Here is a 21,282-nt window from a genome sequence, read left to right as displayed (position 1 = left end):
AAGGGACTTATCAAACATCTCTCAAAGGAAGACATACAAAAAGCCAACACACATAAAAAAATGCTCAACATCACTAATCATCAGGGAAATGCAAATAAAAACCACACTGAGATATCATCTCAACCCAGTTAAACTGGCTATTATCAAATAGATGGAGAATAACAAATGCTGGCAAGGAAGCAGAGAAAGGGGAACTCTTCCACACTGCTGGTGGTACTGTAAATTAGTATAGCCTTTATGGAAATCAGTATGGATTTTTTTCTCAGTATGGAGCTTTCTCAAACAACTACAGATACAACTACAGTATGAACCAGCAATCCTCTAGTGGGTATATACCTAAACAAATGGTAATCATCATGTTGAACGGCTAGCTGCACCCCCGTGTTTATCACAGCTCCATTTACAATTGCCAAGATATGGAGCCAACCTAAATGCCCATTGATAGACAACAGTATAAGAAAATGTGGTATATACACACAATGAAACATCACACAGCCATAAAAAAGAATGAAATTCTGCCATTCATGGCAACATGGATGAGCTTGGAGAAAATTATGTTAAGTTAAACAAGCCAGACACAGAAAGAGAAAGACTGAATTTTGTGAATAACAGTGAGACATTGAAAAGGGAAGGGAAGGGAAGAGAAAAAGAAAGGAAGAGGAAAAGAAGAAGGAAAGAAAAGAAAGAAGGAAAGGAGAGGAGAGGAAAGAAGAGAAGGAGAAAATCAGAGAAGGAAAGGAAAGAAGAGGAGGAAAGGAGAGAAGGAAAAGAAAGGAAAGAAAAAAGGAGAGAAAATAAGGAAAGGAAAGAAAGACCACAATGAAATCTTAACCTTCAGAAGGAGAGACCAGAACTGTAGTTTCGAGAGGTGGGAAAGGGGGAAGGGGAGGAAGGTTGGAGAGATATTGGATAATGGACACAAAGAATAATTATGCTTTGTCATGATGAACATTCTAATAATGCTGATTTGATCATCACATATTGTATGCAAATACTGATAGTCAACTCTGTATCCCATAAATATGTATAATCAATTATGTTTCAATAAAATAAATATATATACTGATATTATTTATATATTAGTAGTTTATATACCAGCAGTCTTCAAAAGTTCATGGAAAAATTCATATTATCTTTTAATTCCATTTCTCTAAGAACTGTTCGAAGTACTCTTATATATACATATATGTCCTCATTGTTGGGGGACATGTGATGTCCCAAAATGATATTGCACTATATTTCAAATATAAACTATACTTTAAGTAGATATATGAAAAAATATACATTCATATAAATTTTTATATTTTTCATATGTATATACTATATTTCAAATGTATACACATATGTATTTGCATATGAGTTTCTATGTATACATATATATGCATTTACGTATGTTCTCATAAATCTGGATGTCCTTTGAAATTCTATGCAAATTTATTTGCCATGGTAAATTTACTTAGATCATGGATCTGCTTCTGGGTTATTTCTATTTAATATGGGTACGTGGCCAGGATAATTTAAAAGTGCTGTTAAGGAAATGGAATCTATAAATGATTTGTTGGGAGGTAGATGAAAAGCATTTGGGGAAAAGCACTAATTCAAGAAATAAAGAAAAGTAGTGACCGTTAACATTTTTTCTTAAGTATTTTAAATAAAAGTTTATAGTAAAAGTTAGCTTTTAATGATAAATATGATCTTAATATTTACACTTTTCTAATATTGTACCTCAACAACCTTGTGTTTTATCTTCCCAAACTTAATAAATATTTAAATATATCTATTTTTATTACATATAATTATCTTTTCAAAATTAAATGATTAAATATAAAGCCTGGAGATAAAATCTTGATTGTATGGTAATGTGTGATACTAATACATACAATAATTTTTCTTATATTTCCATCTGCAGAGAATGTCTGTTAGTCTCATAAAAGGACTGATCTGTTAAATTAAGACATAGTACTTAAAGAAGTATATTTTTACTCAAGTGAAAGAAGGTGTTTTTAACATATAGGAATTTATATATTTTTTACTTGTAATGTATTGATTGTATATATTTATGGGGTACAGAGTTATATTTCAATACATGTATACAATGTATGATGTTCAAATTGGGGTAGTTAGCATATTCATCATTGCAAACTTTATTGTTTGTTTGTGATGAGAACATTTGAGCTCCTCTTTTCGGTCCATTTGAGACCATAAAATAAATTATTGTTAATTATAGATGTCTAGCACTGCTCTACATCACTAGAATTTATCTTTCCTATCTAGCTGTAATTTTGTGTCTATTAACCAACCTCGCCCTATCCCCCCTTCCACCTCCTCTTCCTAGTCTCCAGTAACCATAATTCTACTCTCTACTATTAAAAGTTCAGTTTGGGGTTTTGTTTTTGTTTTTGTTTTTGGTTTCCACATATGAGTGAGAACATAAGGTATTTGTCTTTCTGTGCCTGACTTATTTCATTCAACATAATGTCTTTCAGGCTCATCTTTTTTGGCACAAATGACAAGATTACATTCTTTTTCAGGGCTGATTAGTATTCCATTCTGTATATATATCATTTTCTTTATCCATTCATCTGTTGATGTACAACTAAGTTAATTTCATATCTCGTGAATAGTGTTGCAAAAAACACAAGGATGCAGATATCTCTTCAGTATCCTAATTTCCTTTCCTTTTGATAAATACCCAGCAGTGGAATTGCTGGATCATATGGTAGTTCTCTTTTTAGTTTTTTGAGGAACCTCCATATAGTTTTCCATAACGGATGTGCTAATTTATATTTCCACCAACAGTGTATAAGAGTCCCCTTTTCTTCACATCCTTGCCAGAATCTATTATTTATTTATTCTTTTTATCATTTTGACAATAGGCATTCCTGACTGGGGTGAGATGATAGCTCATTGTGGTTTGAAAAAGTTTTTCTTTAACTATCTTTAAAATTGGGCATTTTATTTTTCTCTCAGAGTTAGAAAAGTGTGCATTCTTGCTTGGACAGTAGATAAAGTTGTAAACTAGTAAGAAGATGAAGCCAGGGCCAACTTTATTATTAGACACAGTAGGCATAGTGTGATGAAAGTCCACCAAACTTCTAGGGGAGCCACAAAAATGTTTTTGTTTATTTTAAAATCAGAAAAAAATGACATTTTATTTTGAAAAAATGTTTTAATATATCATATAAATCTACTCATCTTTATATCAACATAGTTGGTATAAAGTGAAGTGGCCCATGAACGTTGTAGTACAGCTTTGGGTAAAGTACATGCAGTAGAGCAAAATCAGTGTATGTGAATAAATAGGAATTAGATGATATGGGGGTTACTCACTCAGAACCACTTTTCTGTGGAACAGACTAAAATACATGCCAGGTTTTTATCCCTTGAATGTATCATAAACGAAAGTCTACAATGGCAGCAGAGTGAAAGCTGGGAAAAAATGCTTTCTCCTGAGTGGGCTGATTTATTTGTTCTTGTGCGATAGAATTGCCTTGGAGGACAGCTGTGATCCTTAGGGATTGGATAAAAATACTAACCATAAAAAGTGACATCACAATTTTTCTGTACCATCTATTTTGTAGGTTTAACAAATTTTATGCAACTACTTATGCGGAGACACTTTTCTTTATGTTGGGTAATTTTTCCATAGAAAACAAACTTATATCTAGGTACCTTTACCCACCAAATTTTCTTCTCATAAGGCCGTATTTTCAGGCAAAGTGGAGTTATTAAAAAAATCAAATGAAGCATTATAAATGCTCTCAAATAAAGTTACAACAGAAAGAATGAACTAAGAGTAAGAAAAGATTAGGAAAATCTAGGGGAAAGATTCATTTATATTCTTCTGCTCACATTTTTTTCTCTGCACTCTGTTTTAAGTGATAAGTTTAATGAAAATGTCTACATGTAGTTTCTAATTTTAGTATCATTATTAAATAGAATTCTGAGGGAACCTCCTGCTCTATAAAAATTAGACTCTCAATTGGACACAGTTTTTGAGGACTTGCTATAATGGTTAATTTTATGCATTAAATTAAATAGGCTAAGGTGCCCAGTTGTTTGGTCAAACACTAGATATTGCTGTGAAGGTATTTTTATAGATATGATTAACATTTAGAATCAATAGACTTTAAGTTTATTTTGAATCTTGGTTATGGGGCAAGAAGACATTACTTAGATAATGGAAAGTTGTTTTCCAGTCAGCCTGGATTTGTAAACTTGCCATGAGACAAGTACTATCCAGACCCTGAGAAGCCAAGGAAGACATCAATAAAGACCCTAAGATAATGTCAGGATGGGAACAGAGACCAGATGGAACCAGACCTTGAACCTGGCTCCTTGCAGGAAACTTTCACAGCTCACATCCCCCCTCTGTTCTGCTTTTCACTTGCCAGATTCCATTCTCTCAATCTCCTCTTTAAAACTCCTCAGTAAATCTGAGGCTTTGAGATGGTTTTAGCCTGGCCTTTCTCATTCAAATTTACTGGAGAGGTGGTTTAGCCTAACATCTCTCCTCGAGTCACCAGTATTCCTAAGTAAAAACGGATGTCCATTTTCACTAACATTTGACTTTTGCATTGTTTGTTTTTGTTTGGGGGCAGGTAGCCTGACATGGGTTTAGTAACAAGACTTTGGCAAGTCGAGCCAAGAGGTGAAAGCCCTGGTGTTACAGATTTTGGCAACTCAAGCCAGGGTTTTTGTTTGGGGCAGGCAGCTGGACTTGGGCCCAGTAACAAGCCAATTATTCTCATATGTGGATAGATGATATTTAGATAGATATAGATGGATAGATAGGTAGATAGATAGATCTCCCCTATTTTTCCTGGTTGGTTCTTTTCCTCTGACTAACTCTGACTAATACATTTGCTAGTCAGAAGAGAAGCTGGAACAGATATCCATAAACTGCTCTACTACATAAAAATAAATGAATTAATTAAAAAACACAAGGAACAAACATGAACTAGGCTCAGTGAACCAAAACTGGGGTTGCAAGATCAAGATTTTGGTTTAGTGGTCCAGAGCCTGATCCTTAGCACCTGGGACAGGACCACAGAGGTAGGGAGCCAGGACCACAGAGGTAGGGAGCCAGAACAGAAGGAAGCCCGAGGGGCCAGTAGACACTGGGTGGTGTTGGAGGTGCCTAGTTCAGTGTTGGATTCTTGCTCTAGGGGTTCTGAACCTCAGGAAATGAAATCTTGAACTCCTTTCCTGAACCTGTTTCAATATACCCCACAAGAGAAACAATTTGGACACTTTGTGGCTAAAGGAGTCATTCAAATTGCTGAATAAAACCAAATGGCTACAGTCAGGTGAAGAAGAGTAGACATGGCATTTCTCAATTTATAAGTCTCTATATCACTAACTATTATGAAGCTTTTCTTTTCTGTAACTACGGCTTAATCCTCTTGGCTAGAAAATCTCCCCACCAGCCTCTGCAGGACACCTGGCACCTGATACCAAGCCCTCTTCTCATTCTGGAGGGCCTACAGTGACTCCAACTGGACAGAAAACAGACTGTGGACATTCCACTATTTAGGGGCCATATATACACCAACCTTGGCTATCCTAGAGAGAGTGCTCAATAACATCTTCATGCCTTACAATTACACATATGCTCATTCACCACACCCTCATATGCCTCCACTGTAAATATTCACAGCATTTCTTTAAGCTCACTGAATATGCATGTAAACCTGATGTCGGGAGGCATAAATATCAGCCTCCTCCTTTGTCTCAGCAGAGTGCTTATTTTCGGTCCTGACCAAGTTTGCCTTTCCCAAATCTGTGGATTTTTTTTCTGGAAAATAAAATCTCCCTTTTTTCTCAGAGGATTCTGTGGTCCTCTTTCGTTAATAAACCAAAATTCTCAAAAGGGCTGAAGTGATGGCAGGTTGAAGTTGTCCTCAAGCTACTATGTATTAGAATTAAAATAAACGCTTGTTGTTAATTGTTCCTGCTGGAAGTCCACATAATACAATCAAGAAATGAGTTCACAGAAAAATATTTATAGGGCTAAAAGGCAGGCTGTCATGATGAGAATCAATAAAAAGCAAAAATAACAGATTTGGCCCCCAAGGACTATACAGGTTGGAAAATCAGATTAAAAAATACATACAATAGCTGCATGTAAAATATTTTTTAAAATACTGGGTGCGTGAAAAGTTAAGAATATGCCAAGGAGAAATCAGAATTTTTTTTAAAAACTTCCTGAAATAATAAACATAAATATGAAATGTAAGAAAAATACAAGAAGTTTCTCATTAGATAGATGAAATTGTACATCTGACACCATTTTAGAGAAAATTATTGAACAAAAAGAAAATATATACAAAGAGGTTACTCAGAAAGCTGCATATAAAGACAAGAAAATGGAAAATATAAAAGTAATGATAGACATGGAGCATGAAAATGTACAAATTCAAAATCAGAGTGTTGGGGAAGAGAATAGAGTGAATGGAGTAGAGGCAATATTTGTAGGGGAGACATCTGAGAATTTTCCAGAACTGATGAAAGCAATGATTCCACACACACAAGAAGAATTGTATGTGCTGATCAAGATAAATAAAAGTAAAGGGTACAAAATTTCAGTTATGCAAGGTAAGTCCTAGAGATCTATGATACATTATAGTGCCTATAGTTAACAATAATGTAATGTATACTTAAACATTTGCTAGGAGGGTAGATTTTATGTTAAATATTCTTATCACAAATATTAATAATGAGAAGAATATAAGAATAAATAAATAGGTCAGGAGAAAACTTCTGGAGGTGACGAATATGTTTATGGCATAGATTGTGGTGATGTTTCAAGGTATACTTATCCCCAAACCCATGTTGTATAGATTAAATATGTACAGTTTTTTTTTATGTCAATCATACCTCAATAGAATCATTTAAAAAGTAAATGAAAAATATGTGCACACTGTAAGGACTCCAAGGACATAGAAAAGATCTTGAAGGAAGCCAGAGATTAAATATAATTCAATTTAAAAGGAATGCCAATTAAACTAATAGCAGAACCCTCTTCAACAATAATGGTAGTCAGAAATATGCATAGCAAAATTCCATTACTAACCACTGGAAATAACGAAATTATTAGAAAGAAATTGTCAGCACCACACTCAGCCAGTGAGCGAACCGGCCATCCGTATATGGGATCCGAACCCGGGGCCTTGGTGTCATCAGCACCGCACTCTACCGAGTGAGCCACGGGCCGGCCCAGATTAGAAAGAAATTGTAAATTCAAAATCAGTATAAAAATTGTGCATGGGGAGCTAAAGAAAATAACAGAATATTATAAACAGTAATATCTATCTTATTCCTCGATTTGCTTCAATTATTTTGATTGCAATTATCATAGTTAGCAAAGAGTATCTTGGACCTGCAAGTGTATCTGAGACATTGAAGCAGTTCTTGGGTTTTTAAGTAAGTTATATAAATTATATATAAGTATGCCTATTCAAACAATAACACTCATATGTGTTTTATAAAGACATAACCTGAAAGCCATTGATATAACTATTACATAGCCTGAGGTAGTCTATTAAATTAAGAATTAACAGGATGTAAATGATTTTATTGATGTAATCAACAAACATTGAGGAAGGTCTAAGTGCCTCCATTGTGAGAGATACTGGGAACAGAAAGATTAAATCACTGGTTTATATAACATTTAAACAACCATAGGTGAAATGTTTCTAAATGTTTTGCACACATGATAACATATATACGTCTATATTTTTCCTAAAACTTGGGTGATTCTTCACAATTATTTATCTTTTATAAAATATGATAATACTTTCAATAACAATTCTGGTCAATGAAGCAGTTTTCCAATGTGCTCAACTAAGCCAGTATGTTGTCCTTTTTAGTTGTCCTTTTTAGACATGTTATCATGGTTTTAAACCTTTGCTACTTTCTCCTTTGCTGAGCTATCATTACTAACATTGCTATTGGTTAGGAAAAAATTAGACAACCAACTTCATGGAATTCTGTAAAATGTATACTTTGATTATAGTCTGTGAGGTCTCATTTGTAAATAAAGTACATGGACTTTATATATGAACTTCTTATTTAGCTTTCTAAAGGTTACTCAAAATATATCCACTTATTTCTACATTCTTCTCTTTGTTATGAGAAATTGAGGGCACTGGAAAACTTTTGGATAAATAAGTAAGATGTTAAAGCATTTCAAAAGACCCCAAACAGATTGCATAAATATCTCCTTGAAAGTTCAGCAATAGTCAAGATGAAATTTGGAATACCAATAAGTCACTAATAGTCTAGAATATCTGAGTTTGAGTGCTTTCTAATTTGAATAATTTACTATATTCTGAAACGTTACAGAAAATCCATGACACAAACTGAGGTGAAATTAGAAATATACACAAACCATCAATAAAAAATTAAAAATTCCAAGTATCTATAGCATGTCAGTTCTCCTTCAAGTCCCTTAAAAGGGCAGCTGAAATAAATAATTTATATATAATATTTCACTAGAGTTTGAGCGGCAGCAACATTTTATTAAACAAGGAATATCAAAACTTCCTGGGCTTAGAACATGAGCTTGCTGTAAGACTTGGACCTAATTATAGGATTATACAATGCTTCCCCTCAAACCTTACCACCACATCAAAGGGGAGCCTGTACTTTCTACTTGATTGTTCTGTAAACCTAAAACTGCTGTAGAAAATAACGTACATTAAGCTTATCTAAAAACAAAAACATCATGTGCTTTAATACAAAAATGATTTTGAAGGCAGAAATAAGACCTATAAGAAAAGCACAGCTGTGAAGATGCTTAACAGACATATTGGCATTAAGATAACTTATAGAGGGAGTGCTACATGTGAAACACACATTTAATACTTTATGTTACTATTAACACTCCCTGAAGTATACACAAAAAGATAAGTTTTTAACTTGTCAGGGAACTTAAGCAACTTTTGCATGTTCACTCAGCTATTAAGTGGCATAGTTAGGAATTAATATAAAGTTTGTCTGGCTTGAAATTTCAGTTTTTTGCAATATTTTCCAGGATTTCAAAAATACTCGATATAATATCTAAAGTTGAAATATTTTAGGATCTGTCCAGATCTAAGAGGATATGTTAGCTCACAGGGTATTCCCAAGGTAATACATGCCCAAATGGGTGCAAAAATATGCCCTTCTTTTCCTGGCTAAGGGTTATTAAAGAACATTGCTTTTGGACATTTAATGCATTTCACTGTCTATTAGCTGTAAATAAAAGGGTACACAAAGACCATTTTTCTTCAGTGTAAAAACATGAAGTTTGAAACAGTAAGCTAAAATTTAGTTTGGTAATCATTTGGAGATTTTTATTTGTTTTAAATTCTAGAAAAAATGAAAATGTTAAGTTTATTTGTTGCTTGTCCTTTGCTATTTTGTACGAGAAATGCTTTCATTTAAAAGCCAGATAGAACACAATTATAGAACTTCAATGTAAATATTCAAATCAAAATGTTCAGACACCATTGCTTTTCATCAATCTCTTTATTTTCATGCAAAATCATTTTACCCAGAACTGCAGATGAATAAACATTTTCAAAACACTTATGCTTTGTGCTAATAAATAATTGCAATAAAACACACTTCTTTGAGTCACCACTATCTTCAAGTTAAAAATTGCTATATTTATGGAGAAACAGGAAAGAAAACATACCAAAGAAAAATCCCTTGACCCTCAATTTGGCATAGAAAAATAACTTCTACTGCTGTTTGGAGAATAGTATATCCATTTATTACAGCAAAATGAAATTGGTTCTTTAGGAAAAATGAATTGTGTTCAAAGCCTTGACAATCCTATTTAATACAACAAAAACCTACTTATTAAACCAGTCTGGGTCTTCCCAAACAAACTGAGACAAATAGTGTCAAACCTTAAATATTTATTTGTGGTATTAGAGGAAAGGAAAGAGGTACTTACCGGTCACAGGATGGTGCCTCTTTCTTAGCACAGGCATAAAGCACCTAAAATGAATTACCAAGTAGTAAATATTCCACAGATGCCACCAGGGTATAAGATGCAGACATGAGGAGAGAGGTAAGACATCTGCAGTGGAGACAGAAGGTTTAAAACACCAGAGCATTTGATTCTATCAAATATCAATGTAGGGTATTAATCTAAAATGTTCATAAAATAAAAGTCAATTCTAAAATTTTTCAGTCCAGAGAGAAAGAAAATATCATCCATATTTTAGGTAACATATGGGCTTTGAGGGATCTAATTTAGCTTCTCAAGACCTGCTCAAAAATATCTTCATTATTCTCTTTGTTCTGAGAAGTTGAGGGTACTGTATAAACTTTAGGTAAATAAGATATGGAAACATTTTGAAATGCCCCCAATGTATTACACAAATACCTTCTAGAGATTTCAGAATGATCAAGCTATAATCAAAATTTGGAATCTTCTTGGCTTTTCTAAAACAAAGGATATTATTAAAATATGAATTACAAAATAGAACAGAGAACAAAGATAATTTTTTTTAGAATCTATTGATGTTGGGTAAAATATTCAAGTAAAATAGATTTGGGGAAAAGTGAGAGAAGAGCAATTAAAGGTCTGCCTATTTTAGGGTTTGAGTCCCCCAGTGCAGAATGTCCCAGAGTGTGCCCAGAGAAAATTTGGTACACTACCAGTGTCTCAGATGTCCTTTCATTTCTTATTTACCCCTCGCTTGGATGCTTCAGAATTTCTTTAGAGTCCATGTCTGCACCTAATGACCTATTTCTATTACATCTTCTATAGATGTTTGTTATGTTCTTAAGTGTGCCAGGCAAAAACATTGTGTAAAATTAAATATAATGTTCATTTCCTAAAACTACAGATTAAATACTATGTTTATTTTAACAAGTACACTTTTTTACCCCTAACCATTATGTTCTGTAATAAAGAGAACTTGGCCAAACTTGCCCCAATCAATGTAACTGATTTTGCTCAAGACAAGTTTCCTAAGACTTCTAGTCTCTGCGAGGAAAGGTCGTGTGTTTGACAAATGAAGGTCACATTAATTACTGAAATCTCTCATTTTTCAGTTCCTTCCATTGGTCTCTAGATTGTGACCTCTTATTTTCTTATGCACACTCCAGACCTTTACTGAAAGTCTCTCCCAATGGTCATGGAAGCAATAACCTTGGAATTGCTCTTATTTTATTTTTCTTTAATTATTCCAATTGTTGGGGATGGGGGGGGGGATCTAAGTGCCTATGCCTGTAAACAGGGAATCTTTTTTTGGTCAAATTCTTATTTACAGAAATGCAAAGAAGGGTTCTACATGGTGCAATCCTCTCTTTAAGCCAGACCATGCATAAGTAAAACTAAACATTGTGTATTGCCTTCCTCAACAGATTGTTACAACTTAGAACCCATTTCAACTCTTGAAATCTTTACTGCTATATCAAATATCACTGAAACGAGTCATCCATTAAAATGTTTTCTCTCAGTTACCCTTTTGCTTTTGTATGTAAAAGCATACTTAAGTGAGTAACTAAATAAACATCCTATATTCTTATGCACTAATGTTCAAAATAACTACTTAAAAAAATAGTATGGGAATCAAAAGCATTGGTAAGAGTAATGGGGTAATGAGGGAGTAAAACTATAACATCAATTAATTTGTTCTAAAAAGTAACTATTATCATTTAACTGCCTAGGGGAAAACAATGGGAAGAAATATAGAAGATAAGCAGGTGTCAGACAAATCTAGGTTTGAATCTCAACTCAACTTGTAAAATCTTTAGGCTTTAGGAATGTTGCCTCCTAACTTGGATTCTGTTTTATTGGTTGTAAAATGACCAAATGTTTAAAAAAATTTGTCTTGTGAGGGCTAGAGGGGATAGGAAACTGAGGACCAAAATCACACCAGTAAACAAGTCAGCAGAAACAAAATAAAACAAAATAACAAAAAACTAAACAGATTAGGTACCACTGGAAGTTGAATTGCTGGAAAAAAAATAAATTAATTAATTAAAGAATAGTAGAGAAGGTAATCTCTATGGAGTACAAGTAGAGATGAACTAAGAAGATAACTGGAAGGGGTGAGTTAGAAAATTTAACAAATAACATAGAAAACAATATGCAGACAAATTTCCTTAATGTGTAGGAAGAATTATATTTTTAGATGAAAAAAGTACAATATATTACAGAAAAAAATGATGCAATTGAAATTCATGGTTAAGCTACCGCATTTCAATTATGATGAAAAAGAATCAGAGTTCTTCATAACAAAATAAAATTTTAAAAATAGAACTATACATACAGAGATCTGATGGAAAAAATTTTGATCCAAGCATATTGTAACCAGGCAATTTTGCATTTAAGTTCAAAATAATCAGGAGGTGGAAGTTTCTAGGCAAACAACAGAGAACATAGGATCTATAATCATTTTAGAGAAATAATTTGATAATGAAATCTAGCCAAATGGGTGATTCAAAATTGAACAGTAAGAAATGAAAACGATATACTTGAAGAGCAGGTGTTAAACTTTTGATAAATTTAAAATAAAGAACTGATTCTAAGTGCCTGTAGAAATTATTGTTATAGAATAAATGCAGATACTATACATCTAAACCATGTAAAATTAATATGTCATCAATATAAGATAGTTATATAAATATTAACATGACAATGCTATTTTGATAATAAATAAAAATATAATATATTAGGGGTGAATGTGGAAGGATGTAGCCAACTGCTGGTTTTCATGACTTTGATGCAGTGTCCTTCAATCCTGTATAAATGTGAACTTGTAATTCAAATATTATTAAAATAAAGACCATAATGTTTTCTACTACCCAAGAGCTCAATTATGAAAAATATGTTACGTTAGGAAAATTTTCTATATTATTTCTTTCTATAATACTTCTTATATAGAAAGAACCTTTTTTTTACCATTTCTTCACCTAAGTAATTTTACCTCTTTAAAACGTACCAACTTTTATTCCATTCAAATATGATTTTATCTGATCTGTATATTATATAAGCAGATACCTCAGATAATATTAACATAATATTAATAATACAAGTTATATTATATGATGAGTCTTCAAAACGTTCATGGAAAGATTTGTATTGCCTTTTAATTTTATTTTTCTGTGAACTTTTTGAAGTACCCTTGTATATTATATTATTATGTATTATATATTATACATATATTACAAATATTATATTATAATAATAGGTGGTTATTTCAGAGTAACAGTATGTAGGTGACTTTTATTTTTTTCTTTCTCCTTGGCTGTGTTGCCTGAATTGTTTTTAACAAACATATATTGGTTTATTTTTTTAAAAAATGACAAGTTTTCTTTAAAAAATATAAGAAAAACTTCAACCACACAAAAAGATAGTGTAAGCATTCAAGATATTAATGTCTAACATATAGCAGCCTGCCTATAAATAGAAGCAAATATTAGTACATTGAAATATAAGTAAGCAGTTTTAGACTAGTAGTTGCTGTGCATTTTTTGTGTAGTTTTTACTTTCTCATGCTGAATTATTAGCTTTTTCATACTTGTCTCCCTATTAGACTGTAAGCTATCGGAAGAAAGATATTTTATTCATTTCTGTATCTGGAAAATTTAGCACACTGTCCAAAGAGACTTTCATTAAGTGGTAATAAAGTAGCAAAAACTAAACAATACATTAAAAACACAGAAATAGAGAAGGAATGAGGAGTGAAAAGACAGGAGTAAAAATGATAATAAATTTTTAAACAGAAGTGCTATATTGGAAAAGTAGGGGACACCTTCAGCTCAGAAAATAGCTTCACATATATCTAGAACACCTATTTGTTCAACTATATGTAATTACATGCCATCTGTTCAATAAACGCTTAATGTGAACAAAACCTGTTCCTGCACTGTGCTAGATGAGGAAATTGAAGTGTTTCCCAAGAGTATATATTTACAACAAGGTTTATTTTTAATTTTTTTAGAATTACAGTATTCAGTATAACACACTCTACTTGTACATCTGAACACATAGTAAAATAAAGCATTGGTAGAAATTTTTTTGACCAAAAGCTAAAAGTATTGACACTTTGATTCCCAAATTCAGGGATCATTCTTGTATAGTTATTTCACCTTTCTCTGAAGGCTCTAAGTTAAAAAACAAACAAACAAACAAACAAAAACACAAATCTTGCTTAAGTCATGTCATAGTGAAGTAAGTTTGGAAGAAAATATTTTTTAAAAAGAAAGAAAGAAAAAAGAAGAGCAGAAAAAATAAAAAGAATAATTCACCACAAAGTAAAGAGAAATTCTGGAATCAAAGATATTATGAATAGTTACTCTTTTATAATAAATGTAAACTATAAAAATACACACTATATCAACTGAAGAAAGATTTAAATATTTAAGTACAAAATGTATTCAAATCGAAGCAATTTCATCCCACAATCCACAAGTGTCAAGGATAGGTGATTGATAATGACACATTTCCTTTTTCCTCCAATTCCTTGTCTCTGGTTCTACACCCAGAGACAGAGGGGACCCACCTGTTCGTAATGGTGTTTTCTGCCCTCTCACAGCTGAAGAACATTGTGGATCAGCTGTGGGACCAACAGAGTTAGTCCATGGTTGAAGTCGTTAAAAATTAAGAAAAAGTAATTTTCTAGACTTGTTATTCTGACCTCCATGAGGAGTTGGGGTGGAAAAAGGGGAACAGAGAAAGAGAATGAGGAATAGATAGCCAAGCAAGAAAAACACCAAGCAAGAAAAGTGTGACATGGTCAAGGGAAATGAAGTCCCAGCAAACACAATGGAAAATGAGAACAGAGAGAGAGAGCAGTACAGAATGAGAGGAAACAAGCAGCAAATTGAGACTTTTTTTCCTTAATTCCCTGATGATAGCCATCCGTGTGTTTTTAAGTAGAGACAAGCAGGGTTCTTTTTCCAGCTCCGCAGGCCTGTAGTTTCCAAAGCTTCACACAAAATTGGCTCTAAACATTCAATTTAAAACACACATAAAAAAGCTTGAAGTCCAAATTCAAAGATAAACCAAAAGAGCCATTTCATTATTTTAAAAACATAAAGTCTTCAAAATTTGAGGGCAATCGGTAAGTCTATTTAGGTCACTATACCTTTGTCACTGCAATGCTATTTGTTAGAATGCTTGTTTTTCTGATTCTTTGCCCAGAAAAATAGAGTGCAGCCAGTGAAAAAGCATTATGATGTTAAAAAAAAAAAAAAAAAAAAAGACTGCTGCTTAAAATCCCTTGGATGCTTATAAAAAACCTACACAAATTCATTTTGCAGACATGTTTTTATCTGTTTGCAATAAAAACTGAAAATTGCACCGAGCTACTAAAAAGCAGCCCCACTGAATGGAACTTGTTATATAAAATTGAGCTCCTTTCAAAGGTACCATTGTACCTTTTGGGCTACCCCCAGCCTTTAGCCTTGCAGATAGCATGCATGCAATTGAAGGCCAGTATACACTGAGGATATTTAAGAATATTATTTCTGGGCAGCAATTACAGGCAGAGACTGTGCCAGTTACCAAGGGTGAATAGAAAAAATATAAACACTGTCCCTGGTCCTGAGGCACTTAAAATAGAATTACTTCATCCCTAATGTAATAGATTATCACAATTACTTTATTTAGGAGTAACAGAGAAAATTGAAAAGAAAAAAAAAAAAGCTTTATCGCTTAACATTTAGAAAAATTCTGTGACACGTTGGCCAATGCATGTAATAGAATCTGCTGTCTTGAAAAAAAAAAACCCAAAACCAAAAAATAGAAACATATTTTAGGAACCACTCTATTATAGTTCTTCCCCCCTATTTTTTTTGTGGTAATATACACATAACATGTTACCATCTTAGCCATCTTTAAGTTCAGTGGTATTAAATACATTCGTAATGTTGTACAGCCATCATCAACCCCCACCTTCATAACTTGGTTCATCTGGTAAAACTGAAACTCTATATCTATTGATCAATAACTTTCCATTTTACCCTTACCCTAGCACTTGGCAACCATCATTGTACCTTCTGTCTCTGTGATTTTGACTATTGTACTCATTAAATTAGAATGATACAGTATTTCTCCTTCTGTGTGAAAGAAAGTGAGCCAAAATGCCAGGTACTGACCAAGCTTTGTTAAAGGAAAAGAATATGCTGGCTGCACTCAAAATAGAGGACAGCCCCAGATATGGGGGTGGGGGAGCTTATATAGACTGTAAGGAAGGCTGACGTGATCAGGAAGGGGTTTAGTGCTGGTGTGGAGGAGTTTCTATTTCTCAGAAACCATGAGGTTTCTCGTAAGAGAAAGGCTGGTGGCTATCTTGTGCTGAGTGTATGTAATATGGTGCTGGTCACGTCCAAGATGGCACCGGTCATGTCCAGAAACTATCATTCTGGCCTTTTAAGTATAGGGAGAAGGAAAAGGGGCAGAGGTCTCATTCTTCTGAAGCTACTTCCTGCTGGAGATGGGCAAAGATATGAAAAAATAAAGGATTTATGTTGGCGGGTAAAATAATTAGGTGGTGGGGTATTGGTTTCATGTGGGAAGGCTGTATTCTTCTGGGGGAGGGTTGCTGATTCTGAGGGGCTGATATCCTCTTCCCATGAAGAATCCAGTGACCTTTTGATTGGTGAAGGCTTGCATACATTCCTGTGAGAAACACCGAAAGAGGCAGGAACCAAGAAGAAGGATAAGTCCCATCATGGTTAGGGGTCCAATGTGTTTTGTCCTGAAGTCCTCCCCCATTGCTATAGCCTAGGTGAGTGGTTTGGGTGAAGCAGAAATGTTTTTGTCGGGAGAGGGGCACTGGACTCCAGCAGAGTCCCCTTTGGAAAGAGCTATCCAGTAGTTTTTATCCGCAAAAGAACATGATGTGGCAGTTGTCTGGTCATAGCATGTTGTGGGAACATATGCAGAGATCTGAATGTGTCCTGTAGGGTTCCCCTAAAGATTCTGGGTTGCTGACCCGGGAGGTTGGAAAGTGTCCTTCCACCCACCAAGACCTTGGTTATATATTGTGAACAGGGTGTGACATATGTCTCCTTTAGGAAAAGAAGCAGGAGGAAGAGAAAAGGCAAGAGTTCAGGGGCTGAGAGGTTGGGAGGGTGCATAGTAGGAAAAAGGAGTAGAGGGTAACCTCATCGGGGGTGTAATCACAGAGGGTGCCCTGCCAGGCTAATTCAGTTACCCACTCAAGGATGTCTTCGACAGGAGGTGGCAGGTCGGGACCAGTCTTGGAGTGGCTCCTGTATGAAGGACGTGAAGCAGGCCTGCAAGAGTGAGAGGATAATCGCCAGCGGAAAGATCATCCTTCTTCTGGGATTGGTGGAAGAATGGAGGTCCTGGAGATTTTCAATTTTGTGAGTCCTAAAATGGATGAAGTGTAAGGAGTTTTGGTCGTTCGGGGTTGAGCAGAGGGACCCCTCTGGCTTGGTGTTAGATTCTTTTGGTAAAGTCTCAGGTGCTAGTTTTACCAAGGATAAGTGATAGCAAAGGGCCTTTCCTAGTACTTTTACTGCCATGGGGGTGGTGAGAAGTACTGTATAAGGCCCTTCCCAACATGGTGAGAGGGGCTTTGAGATTCAGGTTTTAATATACAATTGCTGTCCCGGGCTCAGTTTAAAGTCTGAGAGGGTGGCAGGGAAAGGATAAGATAATAGAAAGTTGACCTGTTCCCAAAGAAGATCCCTAATGAGTGAAAGAGTAGGGGGATACTGGCCTGGGCTCACATGTGGTGATCTCTGTGGGGGTCTCGGGTCCTAGACATCATCAGTCCTCCTACTGGACAAAGCCAAGCAGCTCTGGTAGGGAAGGCTGTGGGTTGGGGACTGGACCACTCCCTCTCTGGCAAGCAGAACAGTCAACCCTCCAGTGACCTGGCTGTTTGTAGTGAGGACAGGGCCCCAGAGTGGGGTCTGGGGTTAGAACAGGCTCATTCCCAGTGGCCTGGTTGACAACATTTGAAGCAGTTCCTGGCTGGCTTGCCCCTGGAGGCAGATGGCTTTGGATTGTGTGAACCATGGATAGCATTAGCCAGGAGCTGGTATTTGGCCTGACCTCTTCTGTAACCATCTTTCTTCTCCTCCTCCTCCCTATTGTTAAAAACCTTGAAAGCAGCATTGAGGAGGTCTCATTGGGTCGTATTTAGTTTTTAGTTTTTTTCCAATGTCAGAGGCTGATCAGGTAATGAAATGAGAGTGTAATAGAGCCATCCCTGCAGGGGAGTTTGGATCTATACATGTGTATTTATGTAAAGCCTCAGAGACGTGGGTTAGGCATTCACTGGGATTTTTAGTGGATCTTTGTGTGATTTCTCTAAGCTTGTCATAATTGACTAACTTGTGAGTAGCCTTTTGGAGGCTGTGAATCAAGTGTGTGATCATGTTATCCCAGAGATCCTGGTCCCCATGGCTGGCGTGGTAGTCTCAATTTGGGTCCACGTGAGGAACATCAATGGCTCCCACAGGTCACCTATTATTTTGAGCATGTACCTCATCTGCCTGCTGTTGGGCGGTTACCCAAACCTGCTCCCTGTCTTCAGGGGAAGGATATGTGTCTGAGTCAGACTGGAAGGATCCCAATCAGTTTTTGATTTGGGAAAGGTCTAAAAGAGAAAAAGGGACATGGACTCAGACAATTCCCTCCATCCCAGCCACTTCACAGAGAGGGTATAAAGGAGCCAGAGCTGAGGTGGGGTTGTCACCTGACAAAGGAGGAGAAGGAGAGGGGTTAAGTGGCTGAGTATGAGTGTCTTCAGACCAGGTAAGGGCAAGAGAGGGAAAAGGTGAAGGGTCTGGAGTGTAAGGAGGTGGTCAGGGAACAGAGTGGTCTGATGGATCAAAAGATTGATCCGAGTCCAGAAGGGGAGGTAGAGCATGAGCTAGGACAATTTAAGATGTAGGACAGTTTTGACAGAGAGAAGGACATGATCAGAGATAAAAAGAAGGCTTGAACATAAGGAATCTCTCCAACTTTGCCATTTCAGTGACAAAAGTTGTCTAAATCTCTGAGCGTATCTAAATTGAGAGTGCAATCTTGTGGCCACTGGGATCCATTGTCTCATTTGTACTTAGGCCAAACCTGATTGTAAAATTAGGCATTTAGTTTTAATGTCTCCCTGGAGGCCAAGAGGTAAATTGGCCAGGAGATAGCCCAAGGGTGTAGAGTGTGGAGGTTTGGATTTTGAGAATCCCATTTAGAGGGTGAGAAAGGGGGTGATCAGTCCCAGTAGAAGAAGGGTAGCACCAAGGAGTGTCCTCTTTGGTGCATGCCTTCTTTTCAAGAGAGAAGCCACCGACCAGCTAGAGGAGCATCCTCCAATAGCTGGGAGACATGAAAGGGGTCCTCTCAGCCAGGTTCCTGGGCTTCAGGAGCGAGGGGAGAGAGAGAGAGAGTCGAGGGAACCCATAGAGGTAGGATTGACCCACTGACTTACCCTGAATTGAGGCTGATGTTGGATGCATTGGTCTGAAATAGCAAAAGAAGAGAGTCCCAGAGGTACCAGTTTGGCAGGTCTGGGAAGGGTGGCCGAGGGCCAATCAACCCAGGTGGGGATTGTGCAAGAACATTGGCCAGAACTCTTCCCAGGTTTCGGCATCAAAATGAAAGAAAGTGAGCCGAAATGCCAGGTACCCATCAAGCTTTATTAAAGGAAAAGAATCTGCCGGGCTGCCCTCAAAATGGAGGACAGCCCCAGGTGTGGGGGTGGGAGAGCTCACATAGATTGTAAGGAAGGCTGACATAATCAGGGAGGGGTTTGGCACTGGTGTGGAGGAGTTTCTATTTCTCAGAAACCACAAGGTTTCTTGTAAGGGAAAGGCTGGTGGCTGTTTTCTGCTAAGCGTGTGTAAAATGGTGCCAGTCACATCCAAAATGGTGCCGGTAATGTCCACAACCTATCAATGTGTCTGGCTTATTTTACTTAGCATTAATTATGTCCTCAAGGTTCATGTGTGTGGTAGCAAATGTCATAATTTCCTTCCTTTTTAAGGCTGAATAATATTCCATTGCGTGTGTATATGACATTTTATCTGTTCATACATTTGTGGACACTGGTTATTCCTGTGTTTTAGCTATTGTGAGTAATATGGCTATGAACATGGGTATACAAATATTTCTTTCAGAACCTGTTTTAAATTCTTCGGGGTATATACTTAAAAGTTGAATTGCTGAATTACATAGTAATTCTATTATTAATTTTTTGAGAAACTGTCATCCTGTTTTCCACAGCAGTTATGCCATTTTGCCAGTCTAACCAGGTGAAATGATATCTCAGTGTAATTTTAACCTGCATTTCTCTGATGATTAGTAATGTTGAACATTTTTTCATGTACCTGTTGGACAATTGTATGTCCTCTTTTGAAAAAATGTCTGTTCAGCTCCTATGCTCATTTTTTAAATCAGATTATTTGCTTTTTTCTGTTAAATTGTTTTAGTTCTTCGTATATTCTGGATATTAGTCCCTTGTCAGATGTATAGTTTGCAAATGTTTTCTCCCATTCTGTATGTTATCTTTTCACTCTGTTGTTTCCTTTGCTATGCAGAAGCTTCTTAGATTGATATAATCCCATTTGTTTATTTTTTCTTTTGTTGCCTGTGCTTTTGAGGTCTTATTCATAAAGTCTGCTCAGTCCTACATCCTTAAGTGTTTTCCCATTGTTTTTTCCTAGCAGTGTTATAGTTTCAGGTTTTATATTTAAGTTTTTAATTCACTTTGAGTTGATTTTGGTATATGGTGAGAGGTAAGGGTCCCACTACTTTTTTCTGCACATGGATATCTGGTTTCCCCAGCATTACTTGGTGAATATAAATCACCAAGAATATACATTTTCCTTCACCCAATATATATTCTTGGTGCATTTGATGAAAATCAGTTCACTGTACATATGTGGATTGATTTCTGGATTCCCCATTCTGTTCCATTGATCCGTGTGTCTGTGTTTATGCAATTGCCATTCTGTTCTGGTTACTACAGCTTTGTAGCATAATTTAAAGTCAGGTAGTGTAATGCCTCCAGCTTTATTTTATTTTATTTATTGCTCAGGAATTCTTAGGCAATTCAGGGGCTTTTGTTGTTCCATATGAATGTTAGGATTTTTTTTTTTTTCTATTTCTGTGAAGAATCTCATAGATTTGATGGGGTTTGCATTGAATCTGTAGATCACCTTGGGTAGTGTGGTTATTTTCACATCATTAGTTCTTCCAATCCATGAACATGGAATGTCTTTCCATCTTTTTGTGTCCATATTAATTTCTTTCATTAATGTTTTATAGTTTTTGTTGAAGAGATCTTTCACCTC

This window comes from Cynocephalus volans, chromosome 6, assembly GCF_027409185.1.
Source record: "Cynocephalus volans isolate mCynVol1 chromosome 6, mCynVol1.pri, whole genome shotgun sequence".
Classification (NCBI taxonomy): Eukaryota; Metazoa; Chordata; class Mammalia; order Dermoptera; family Cynocephalidae; genus Cynocephalus; species Cynocephalus volans.
The sequence above is the reverse complement of the archived record's forward strand: the minus strand, read 5'-3'. Positions refer to the sequence as shown.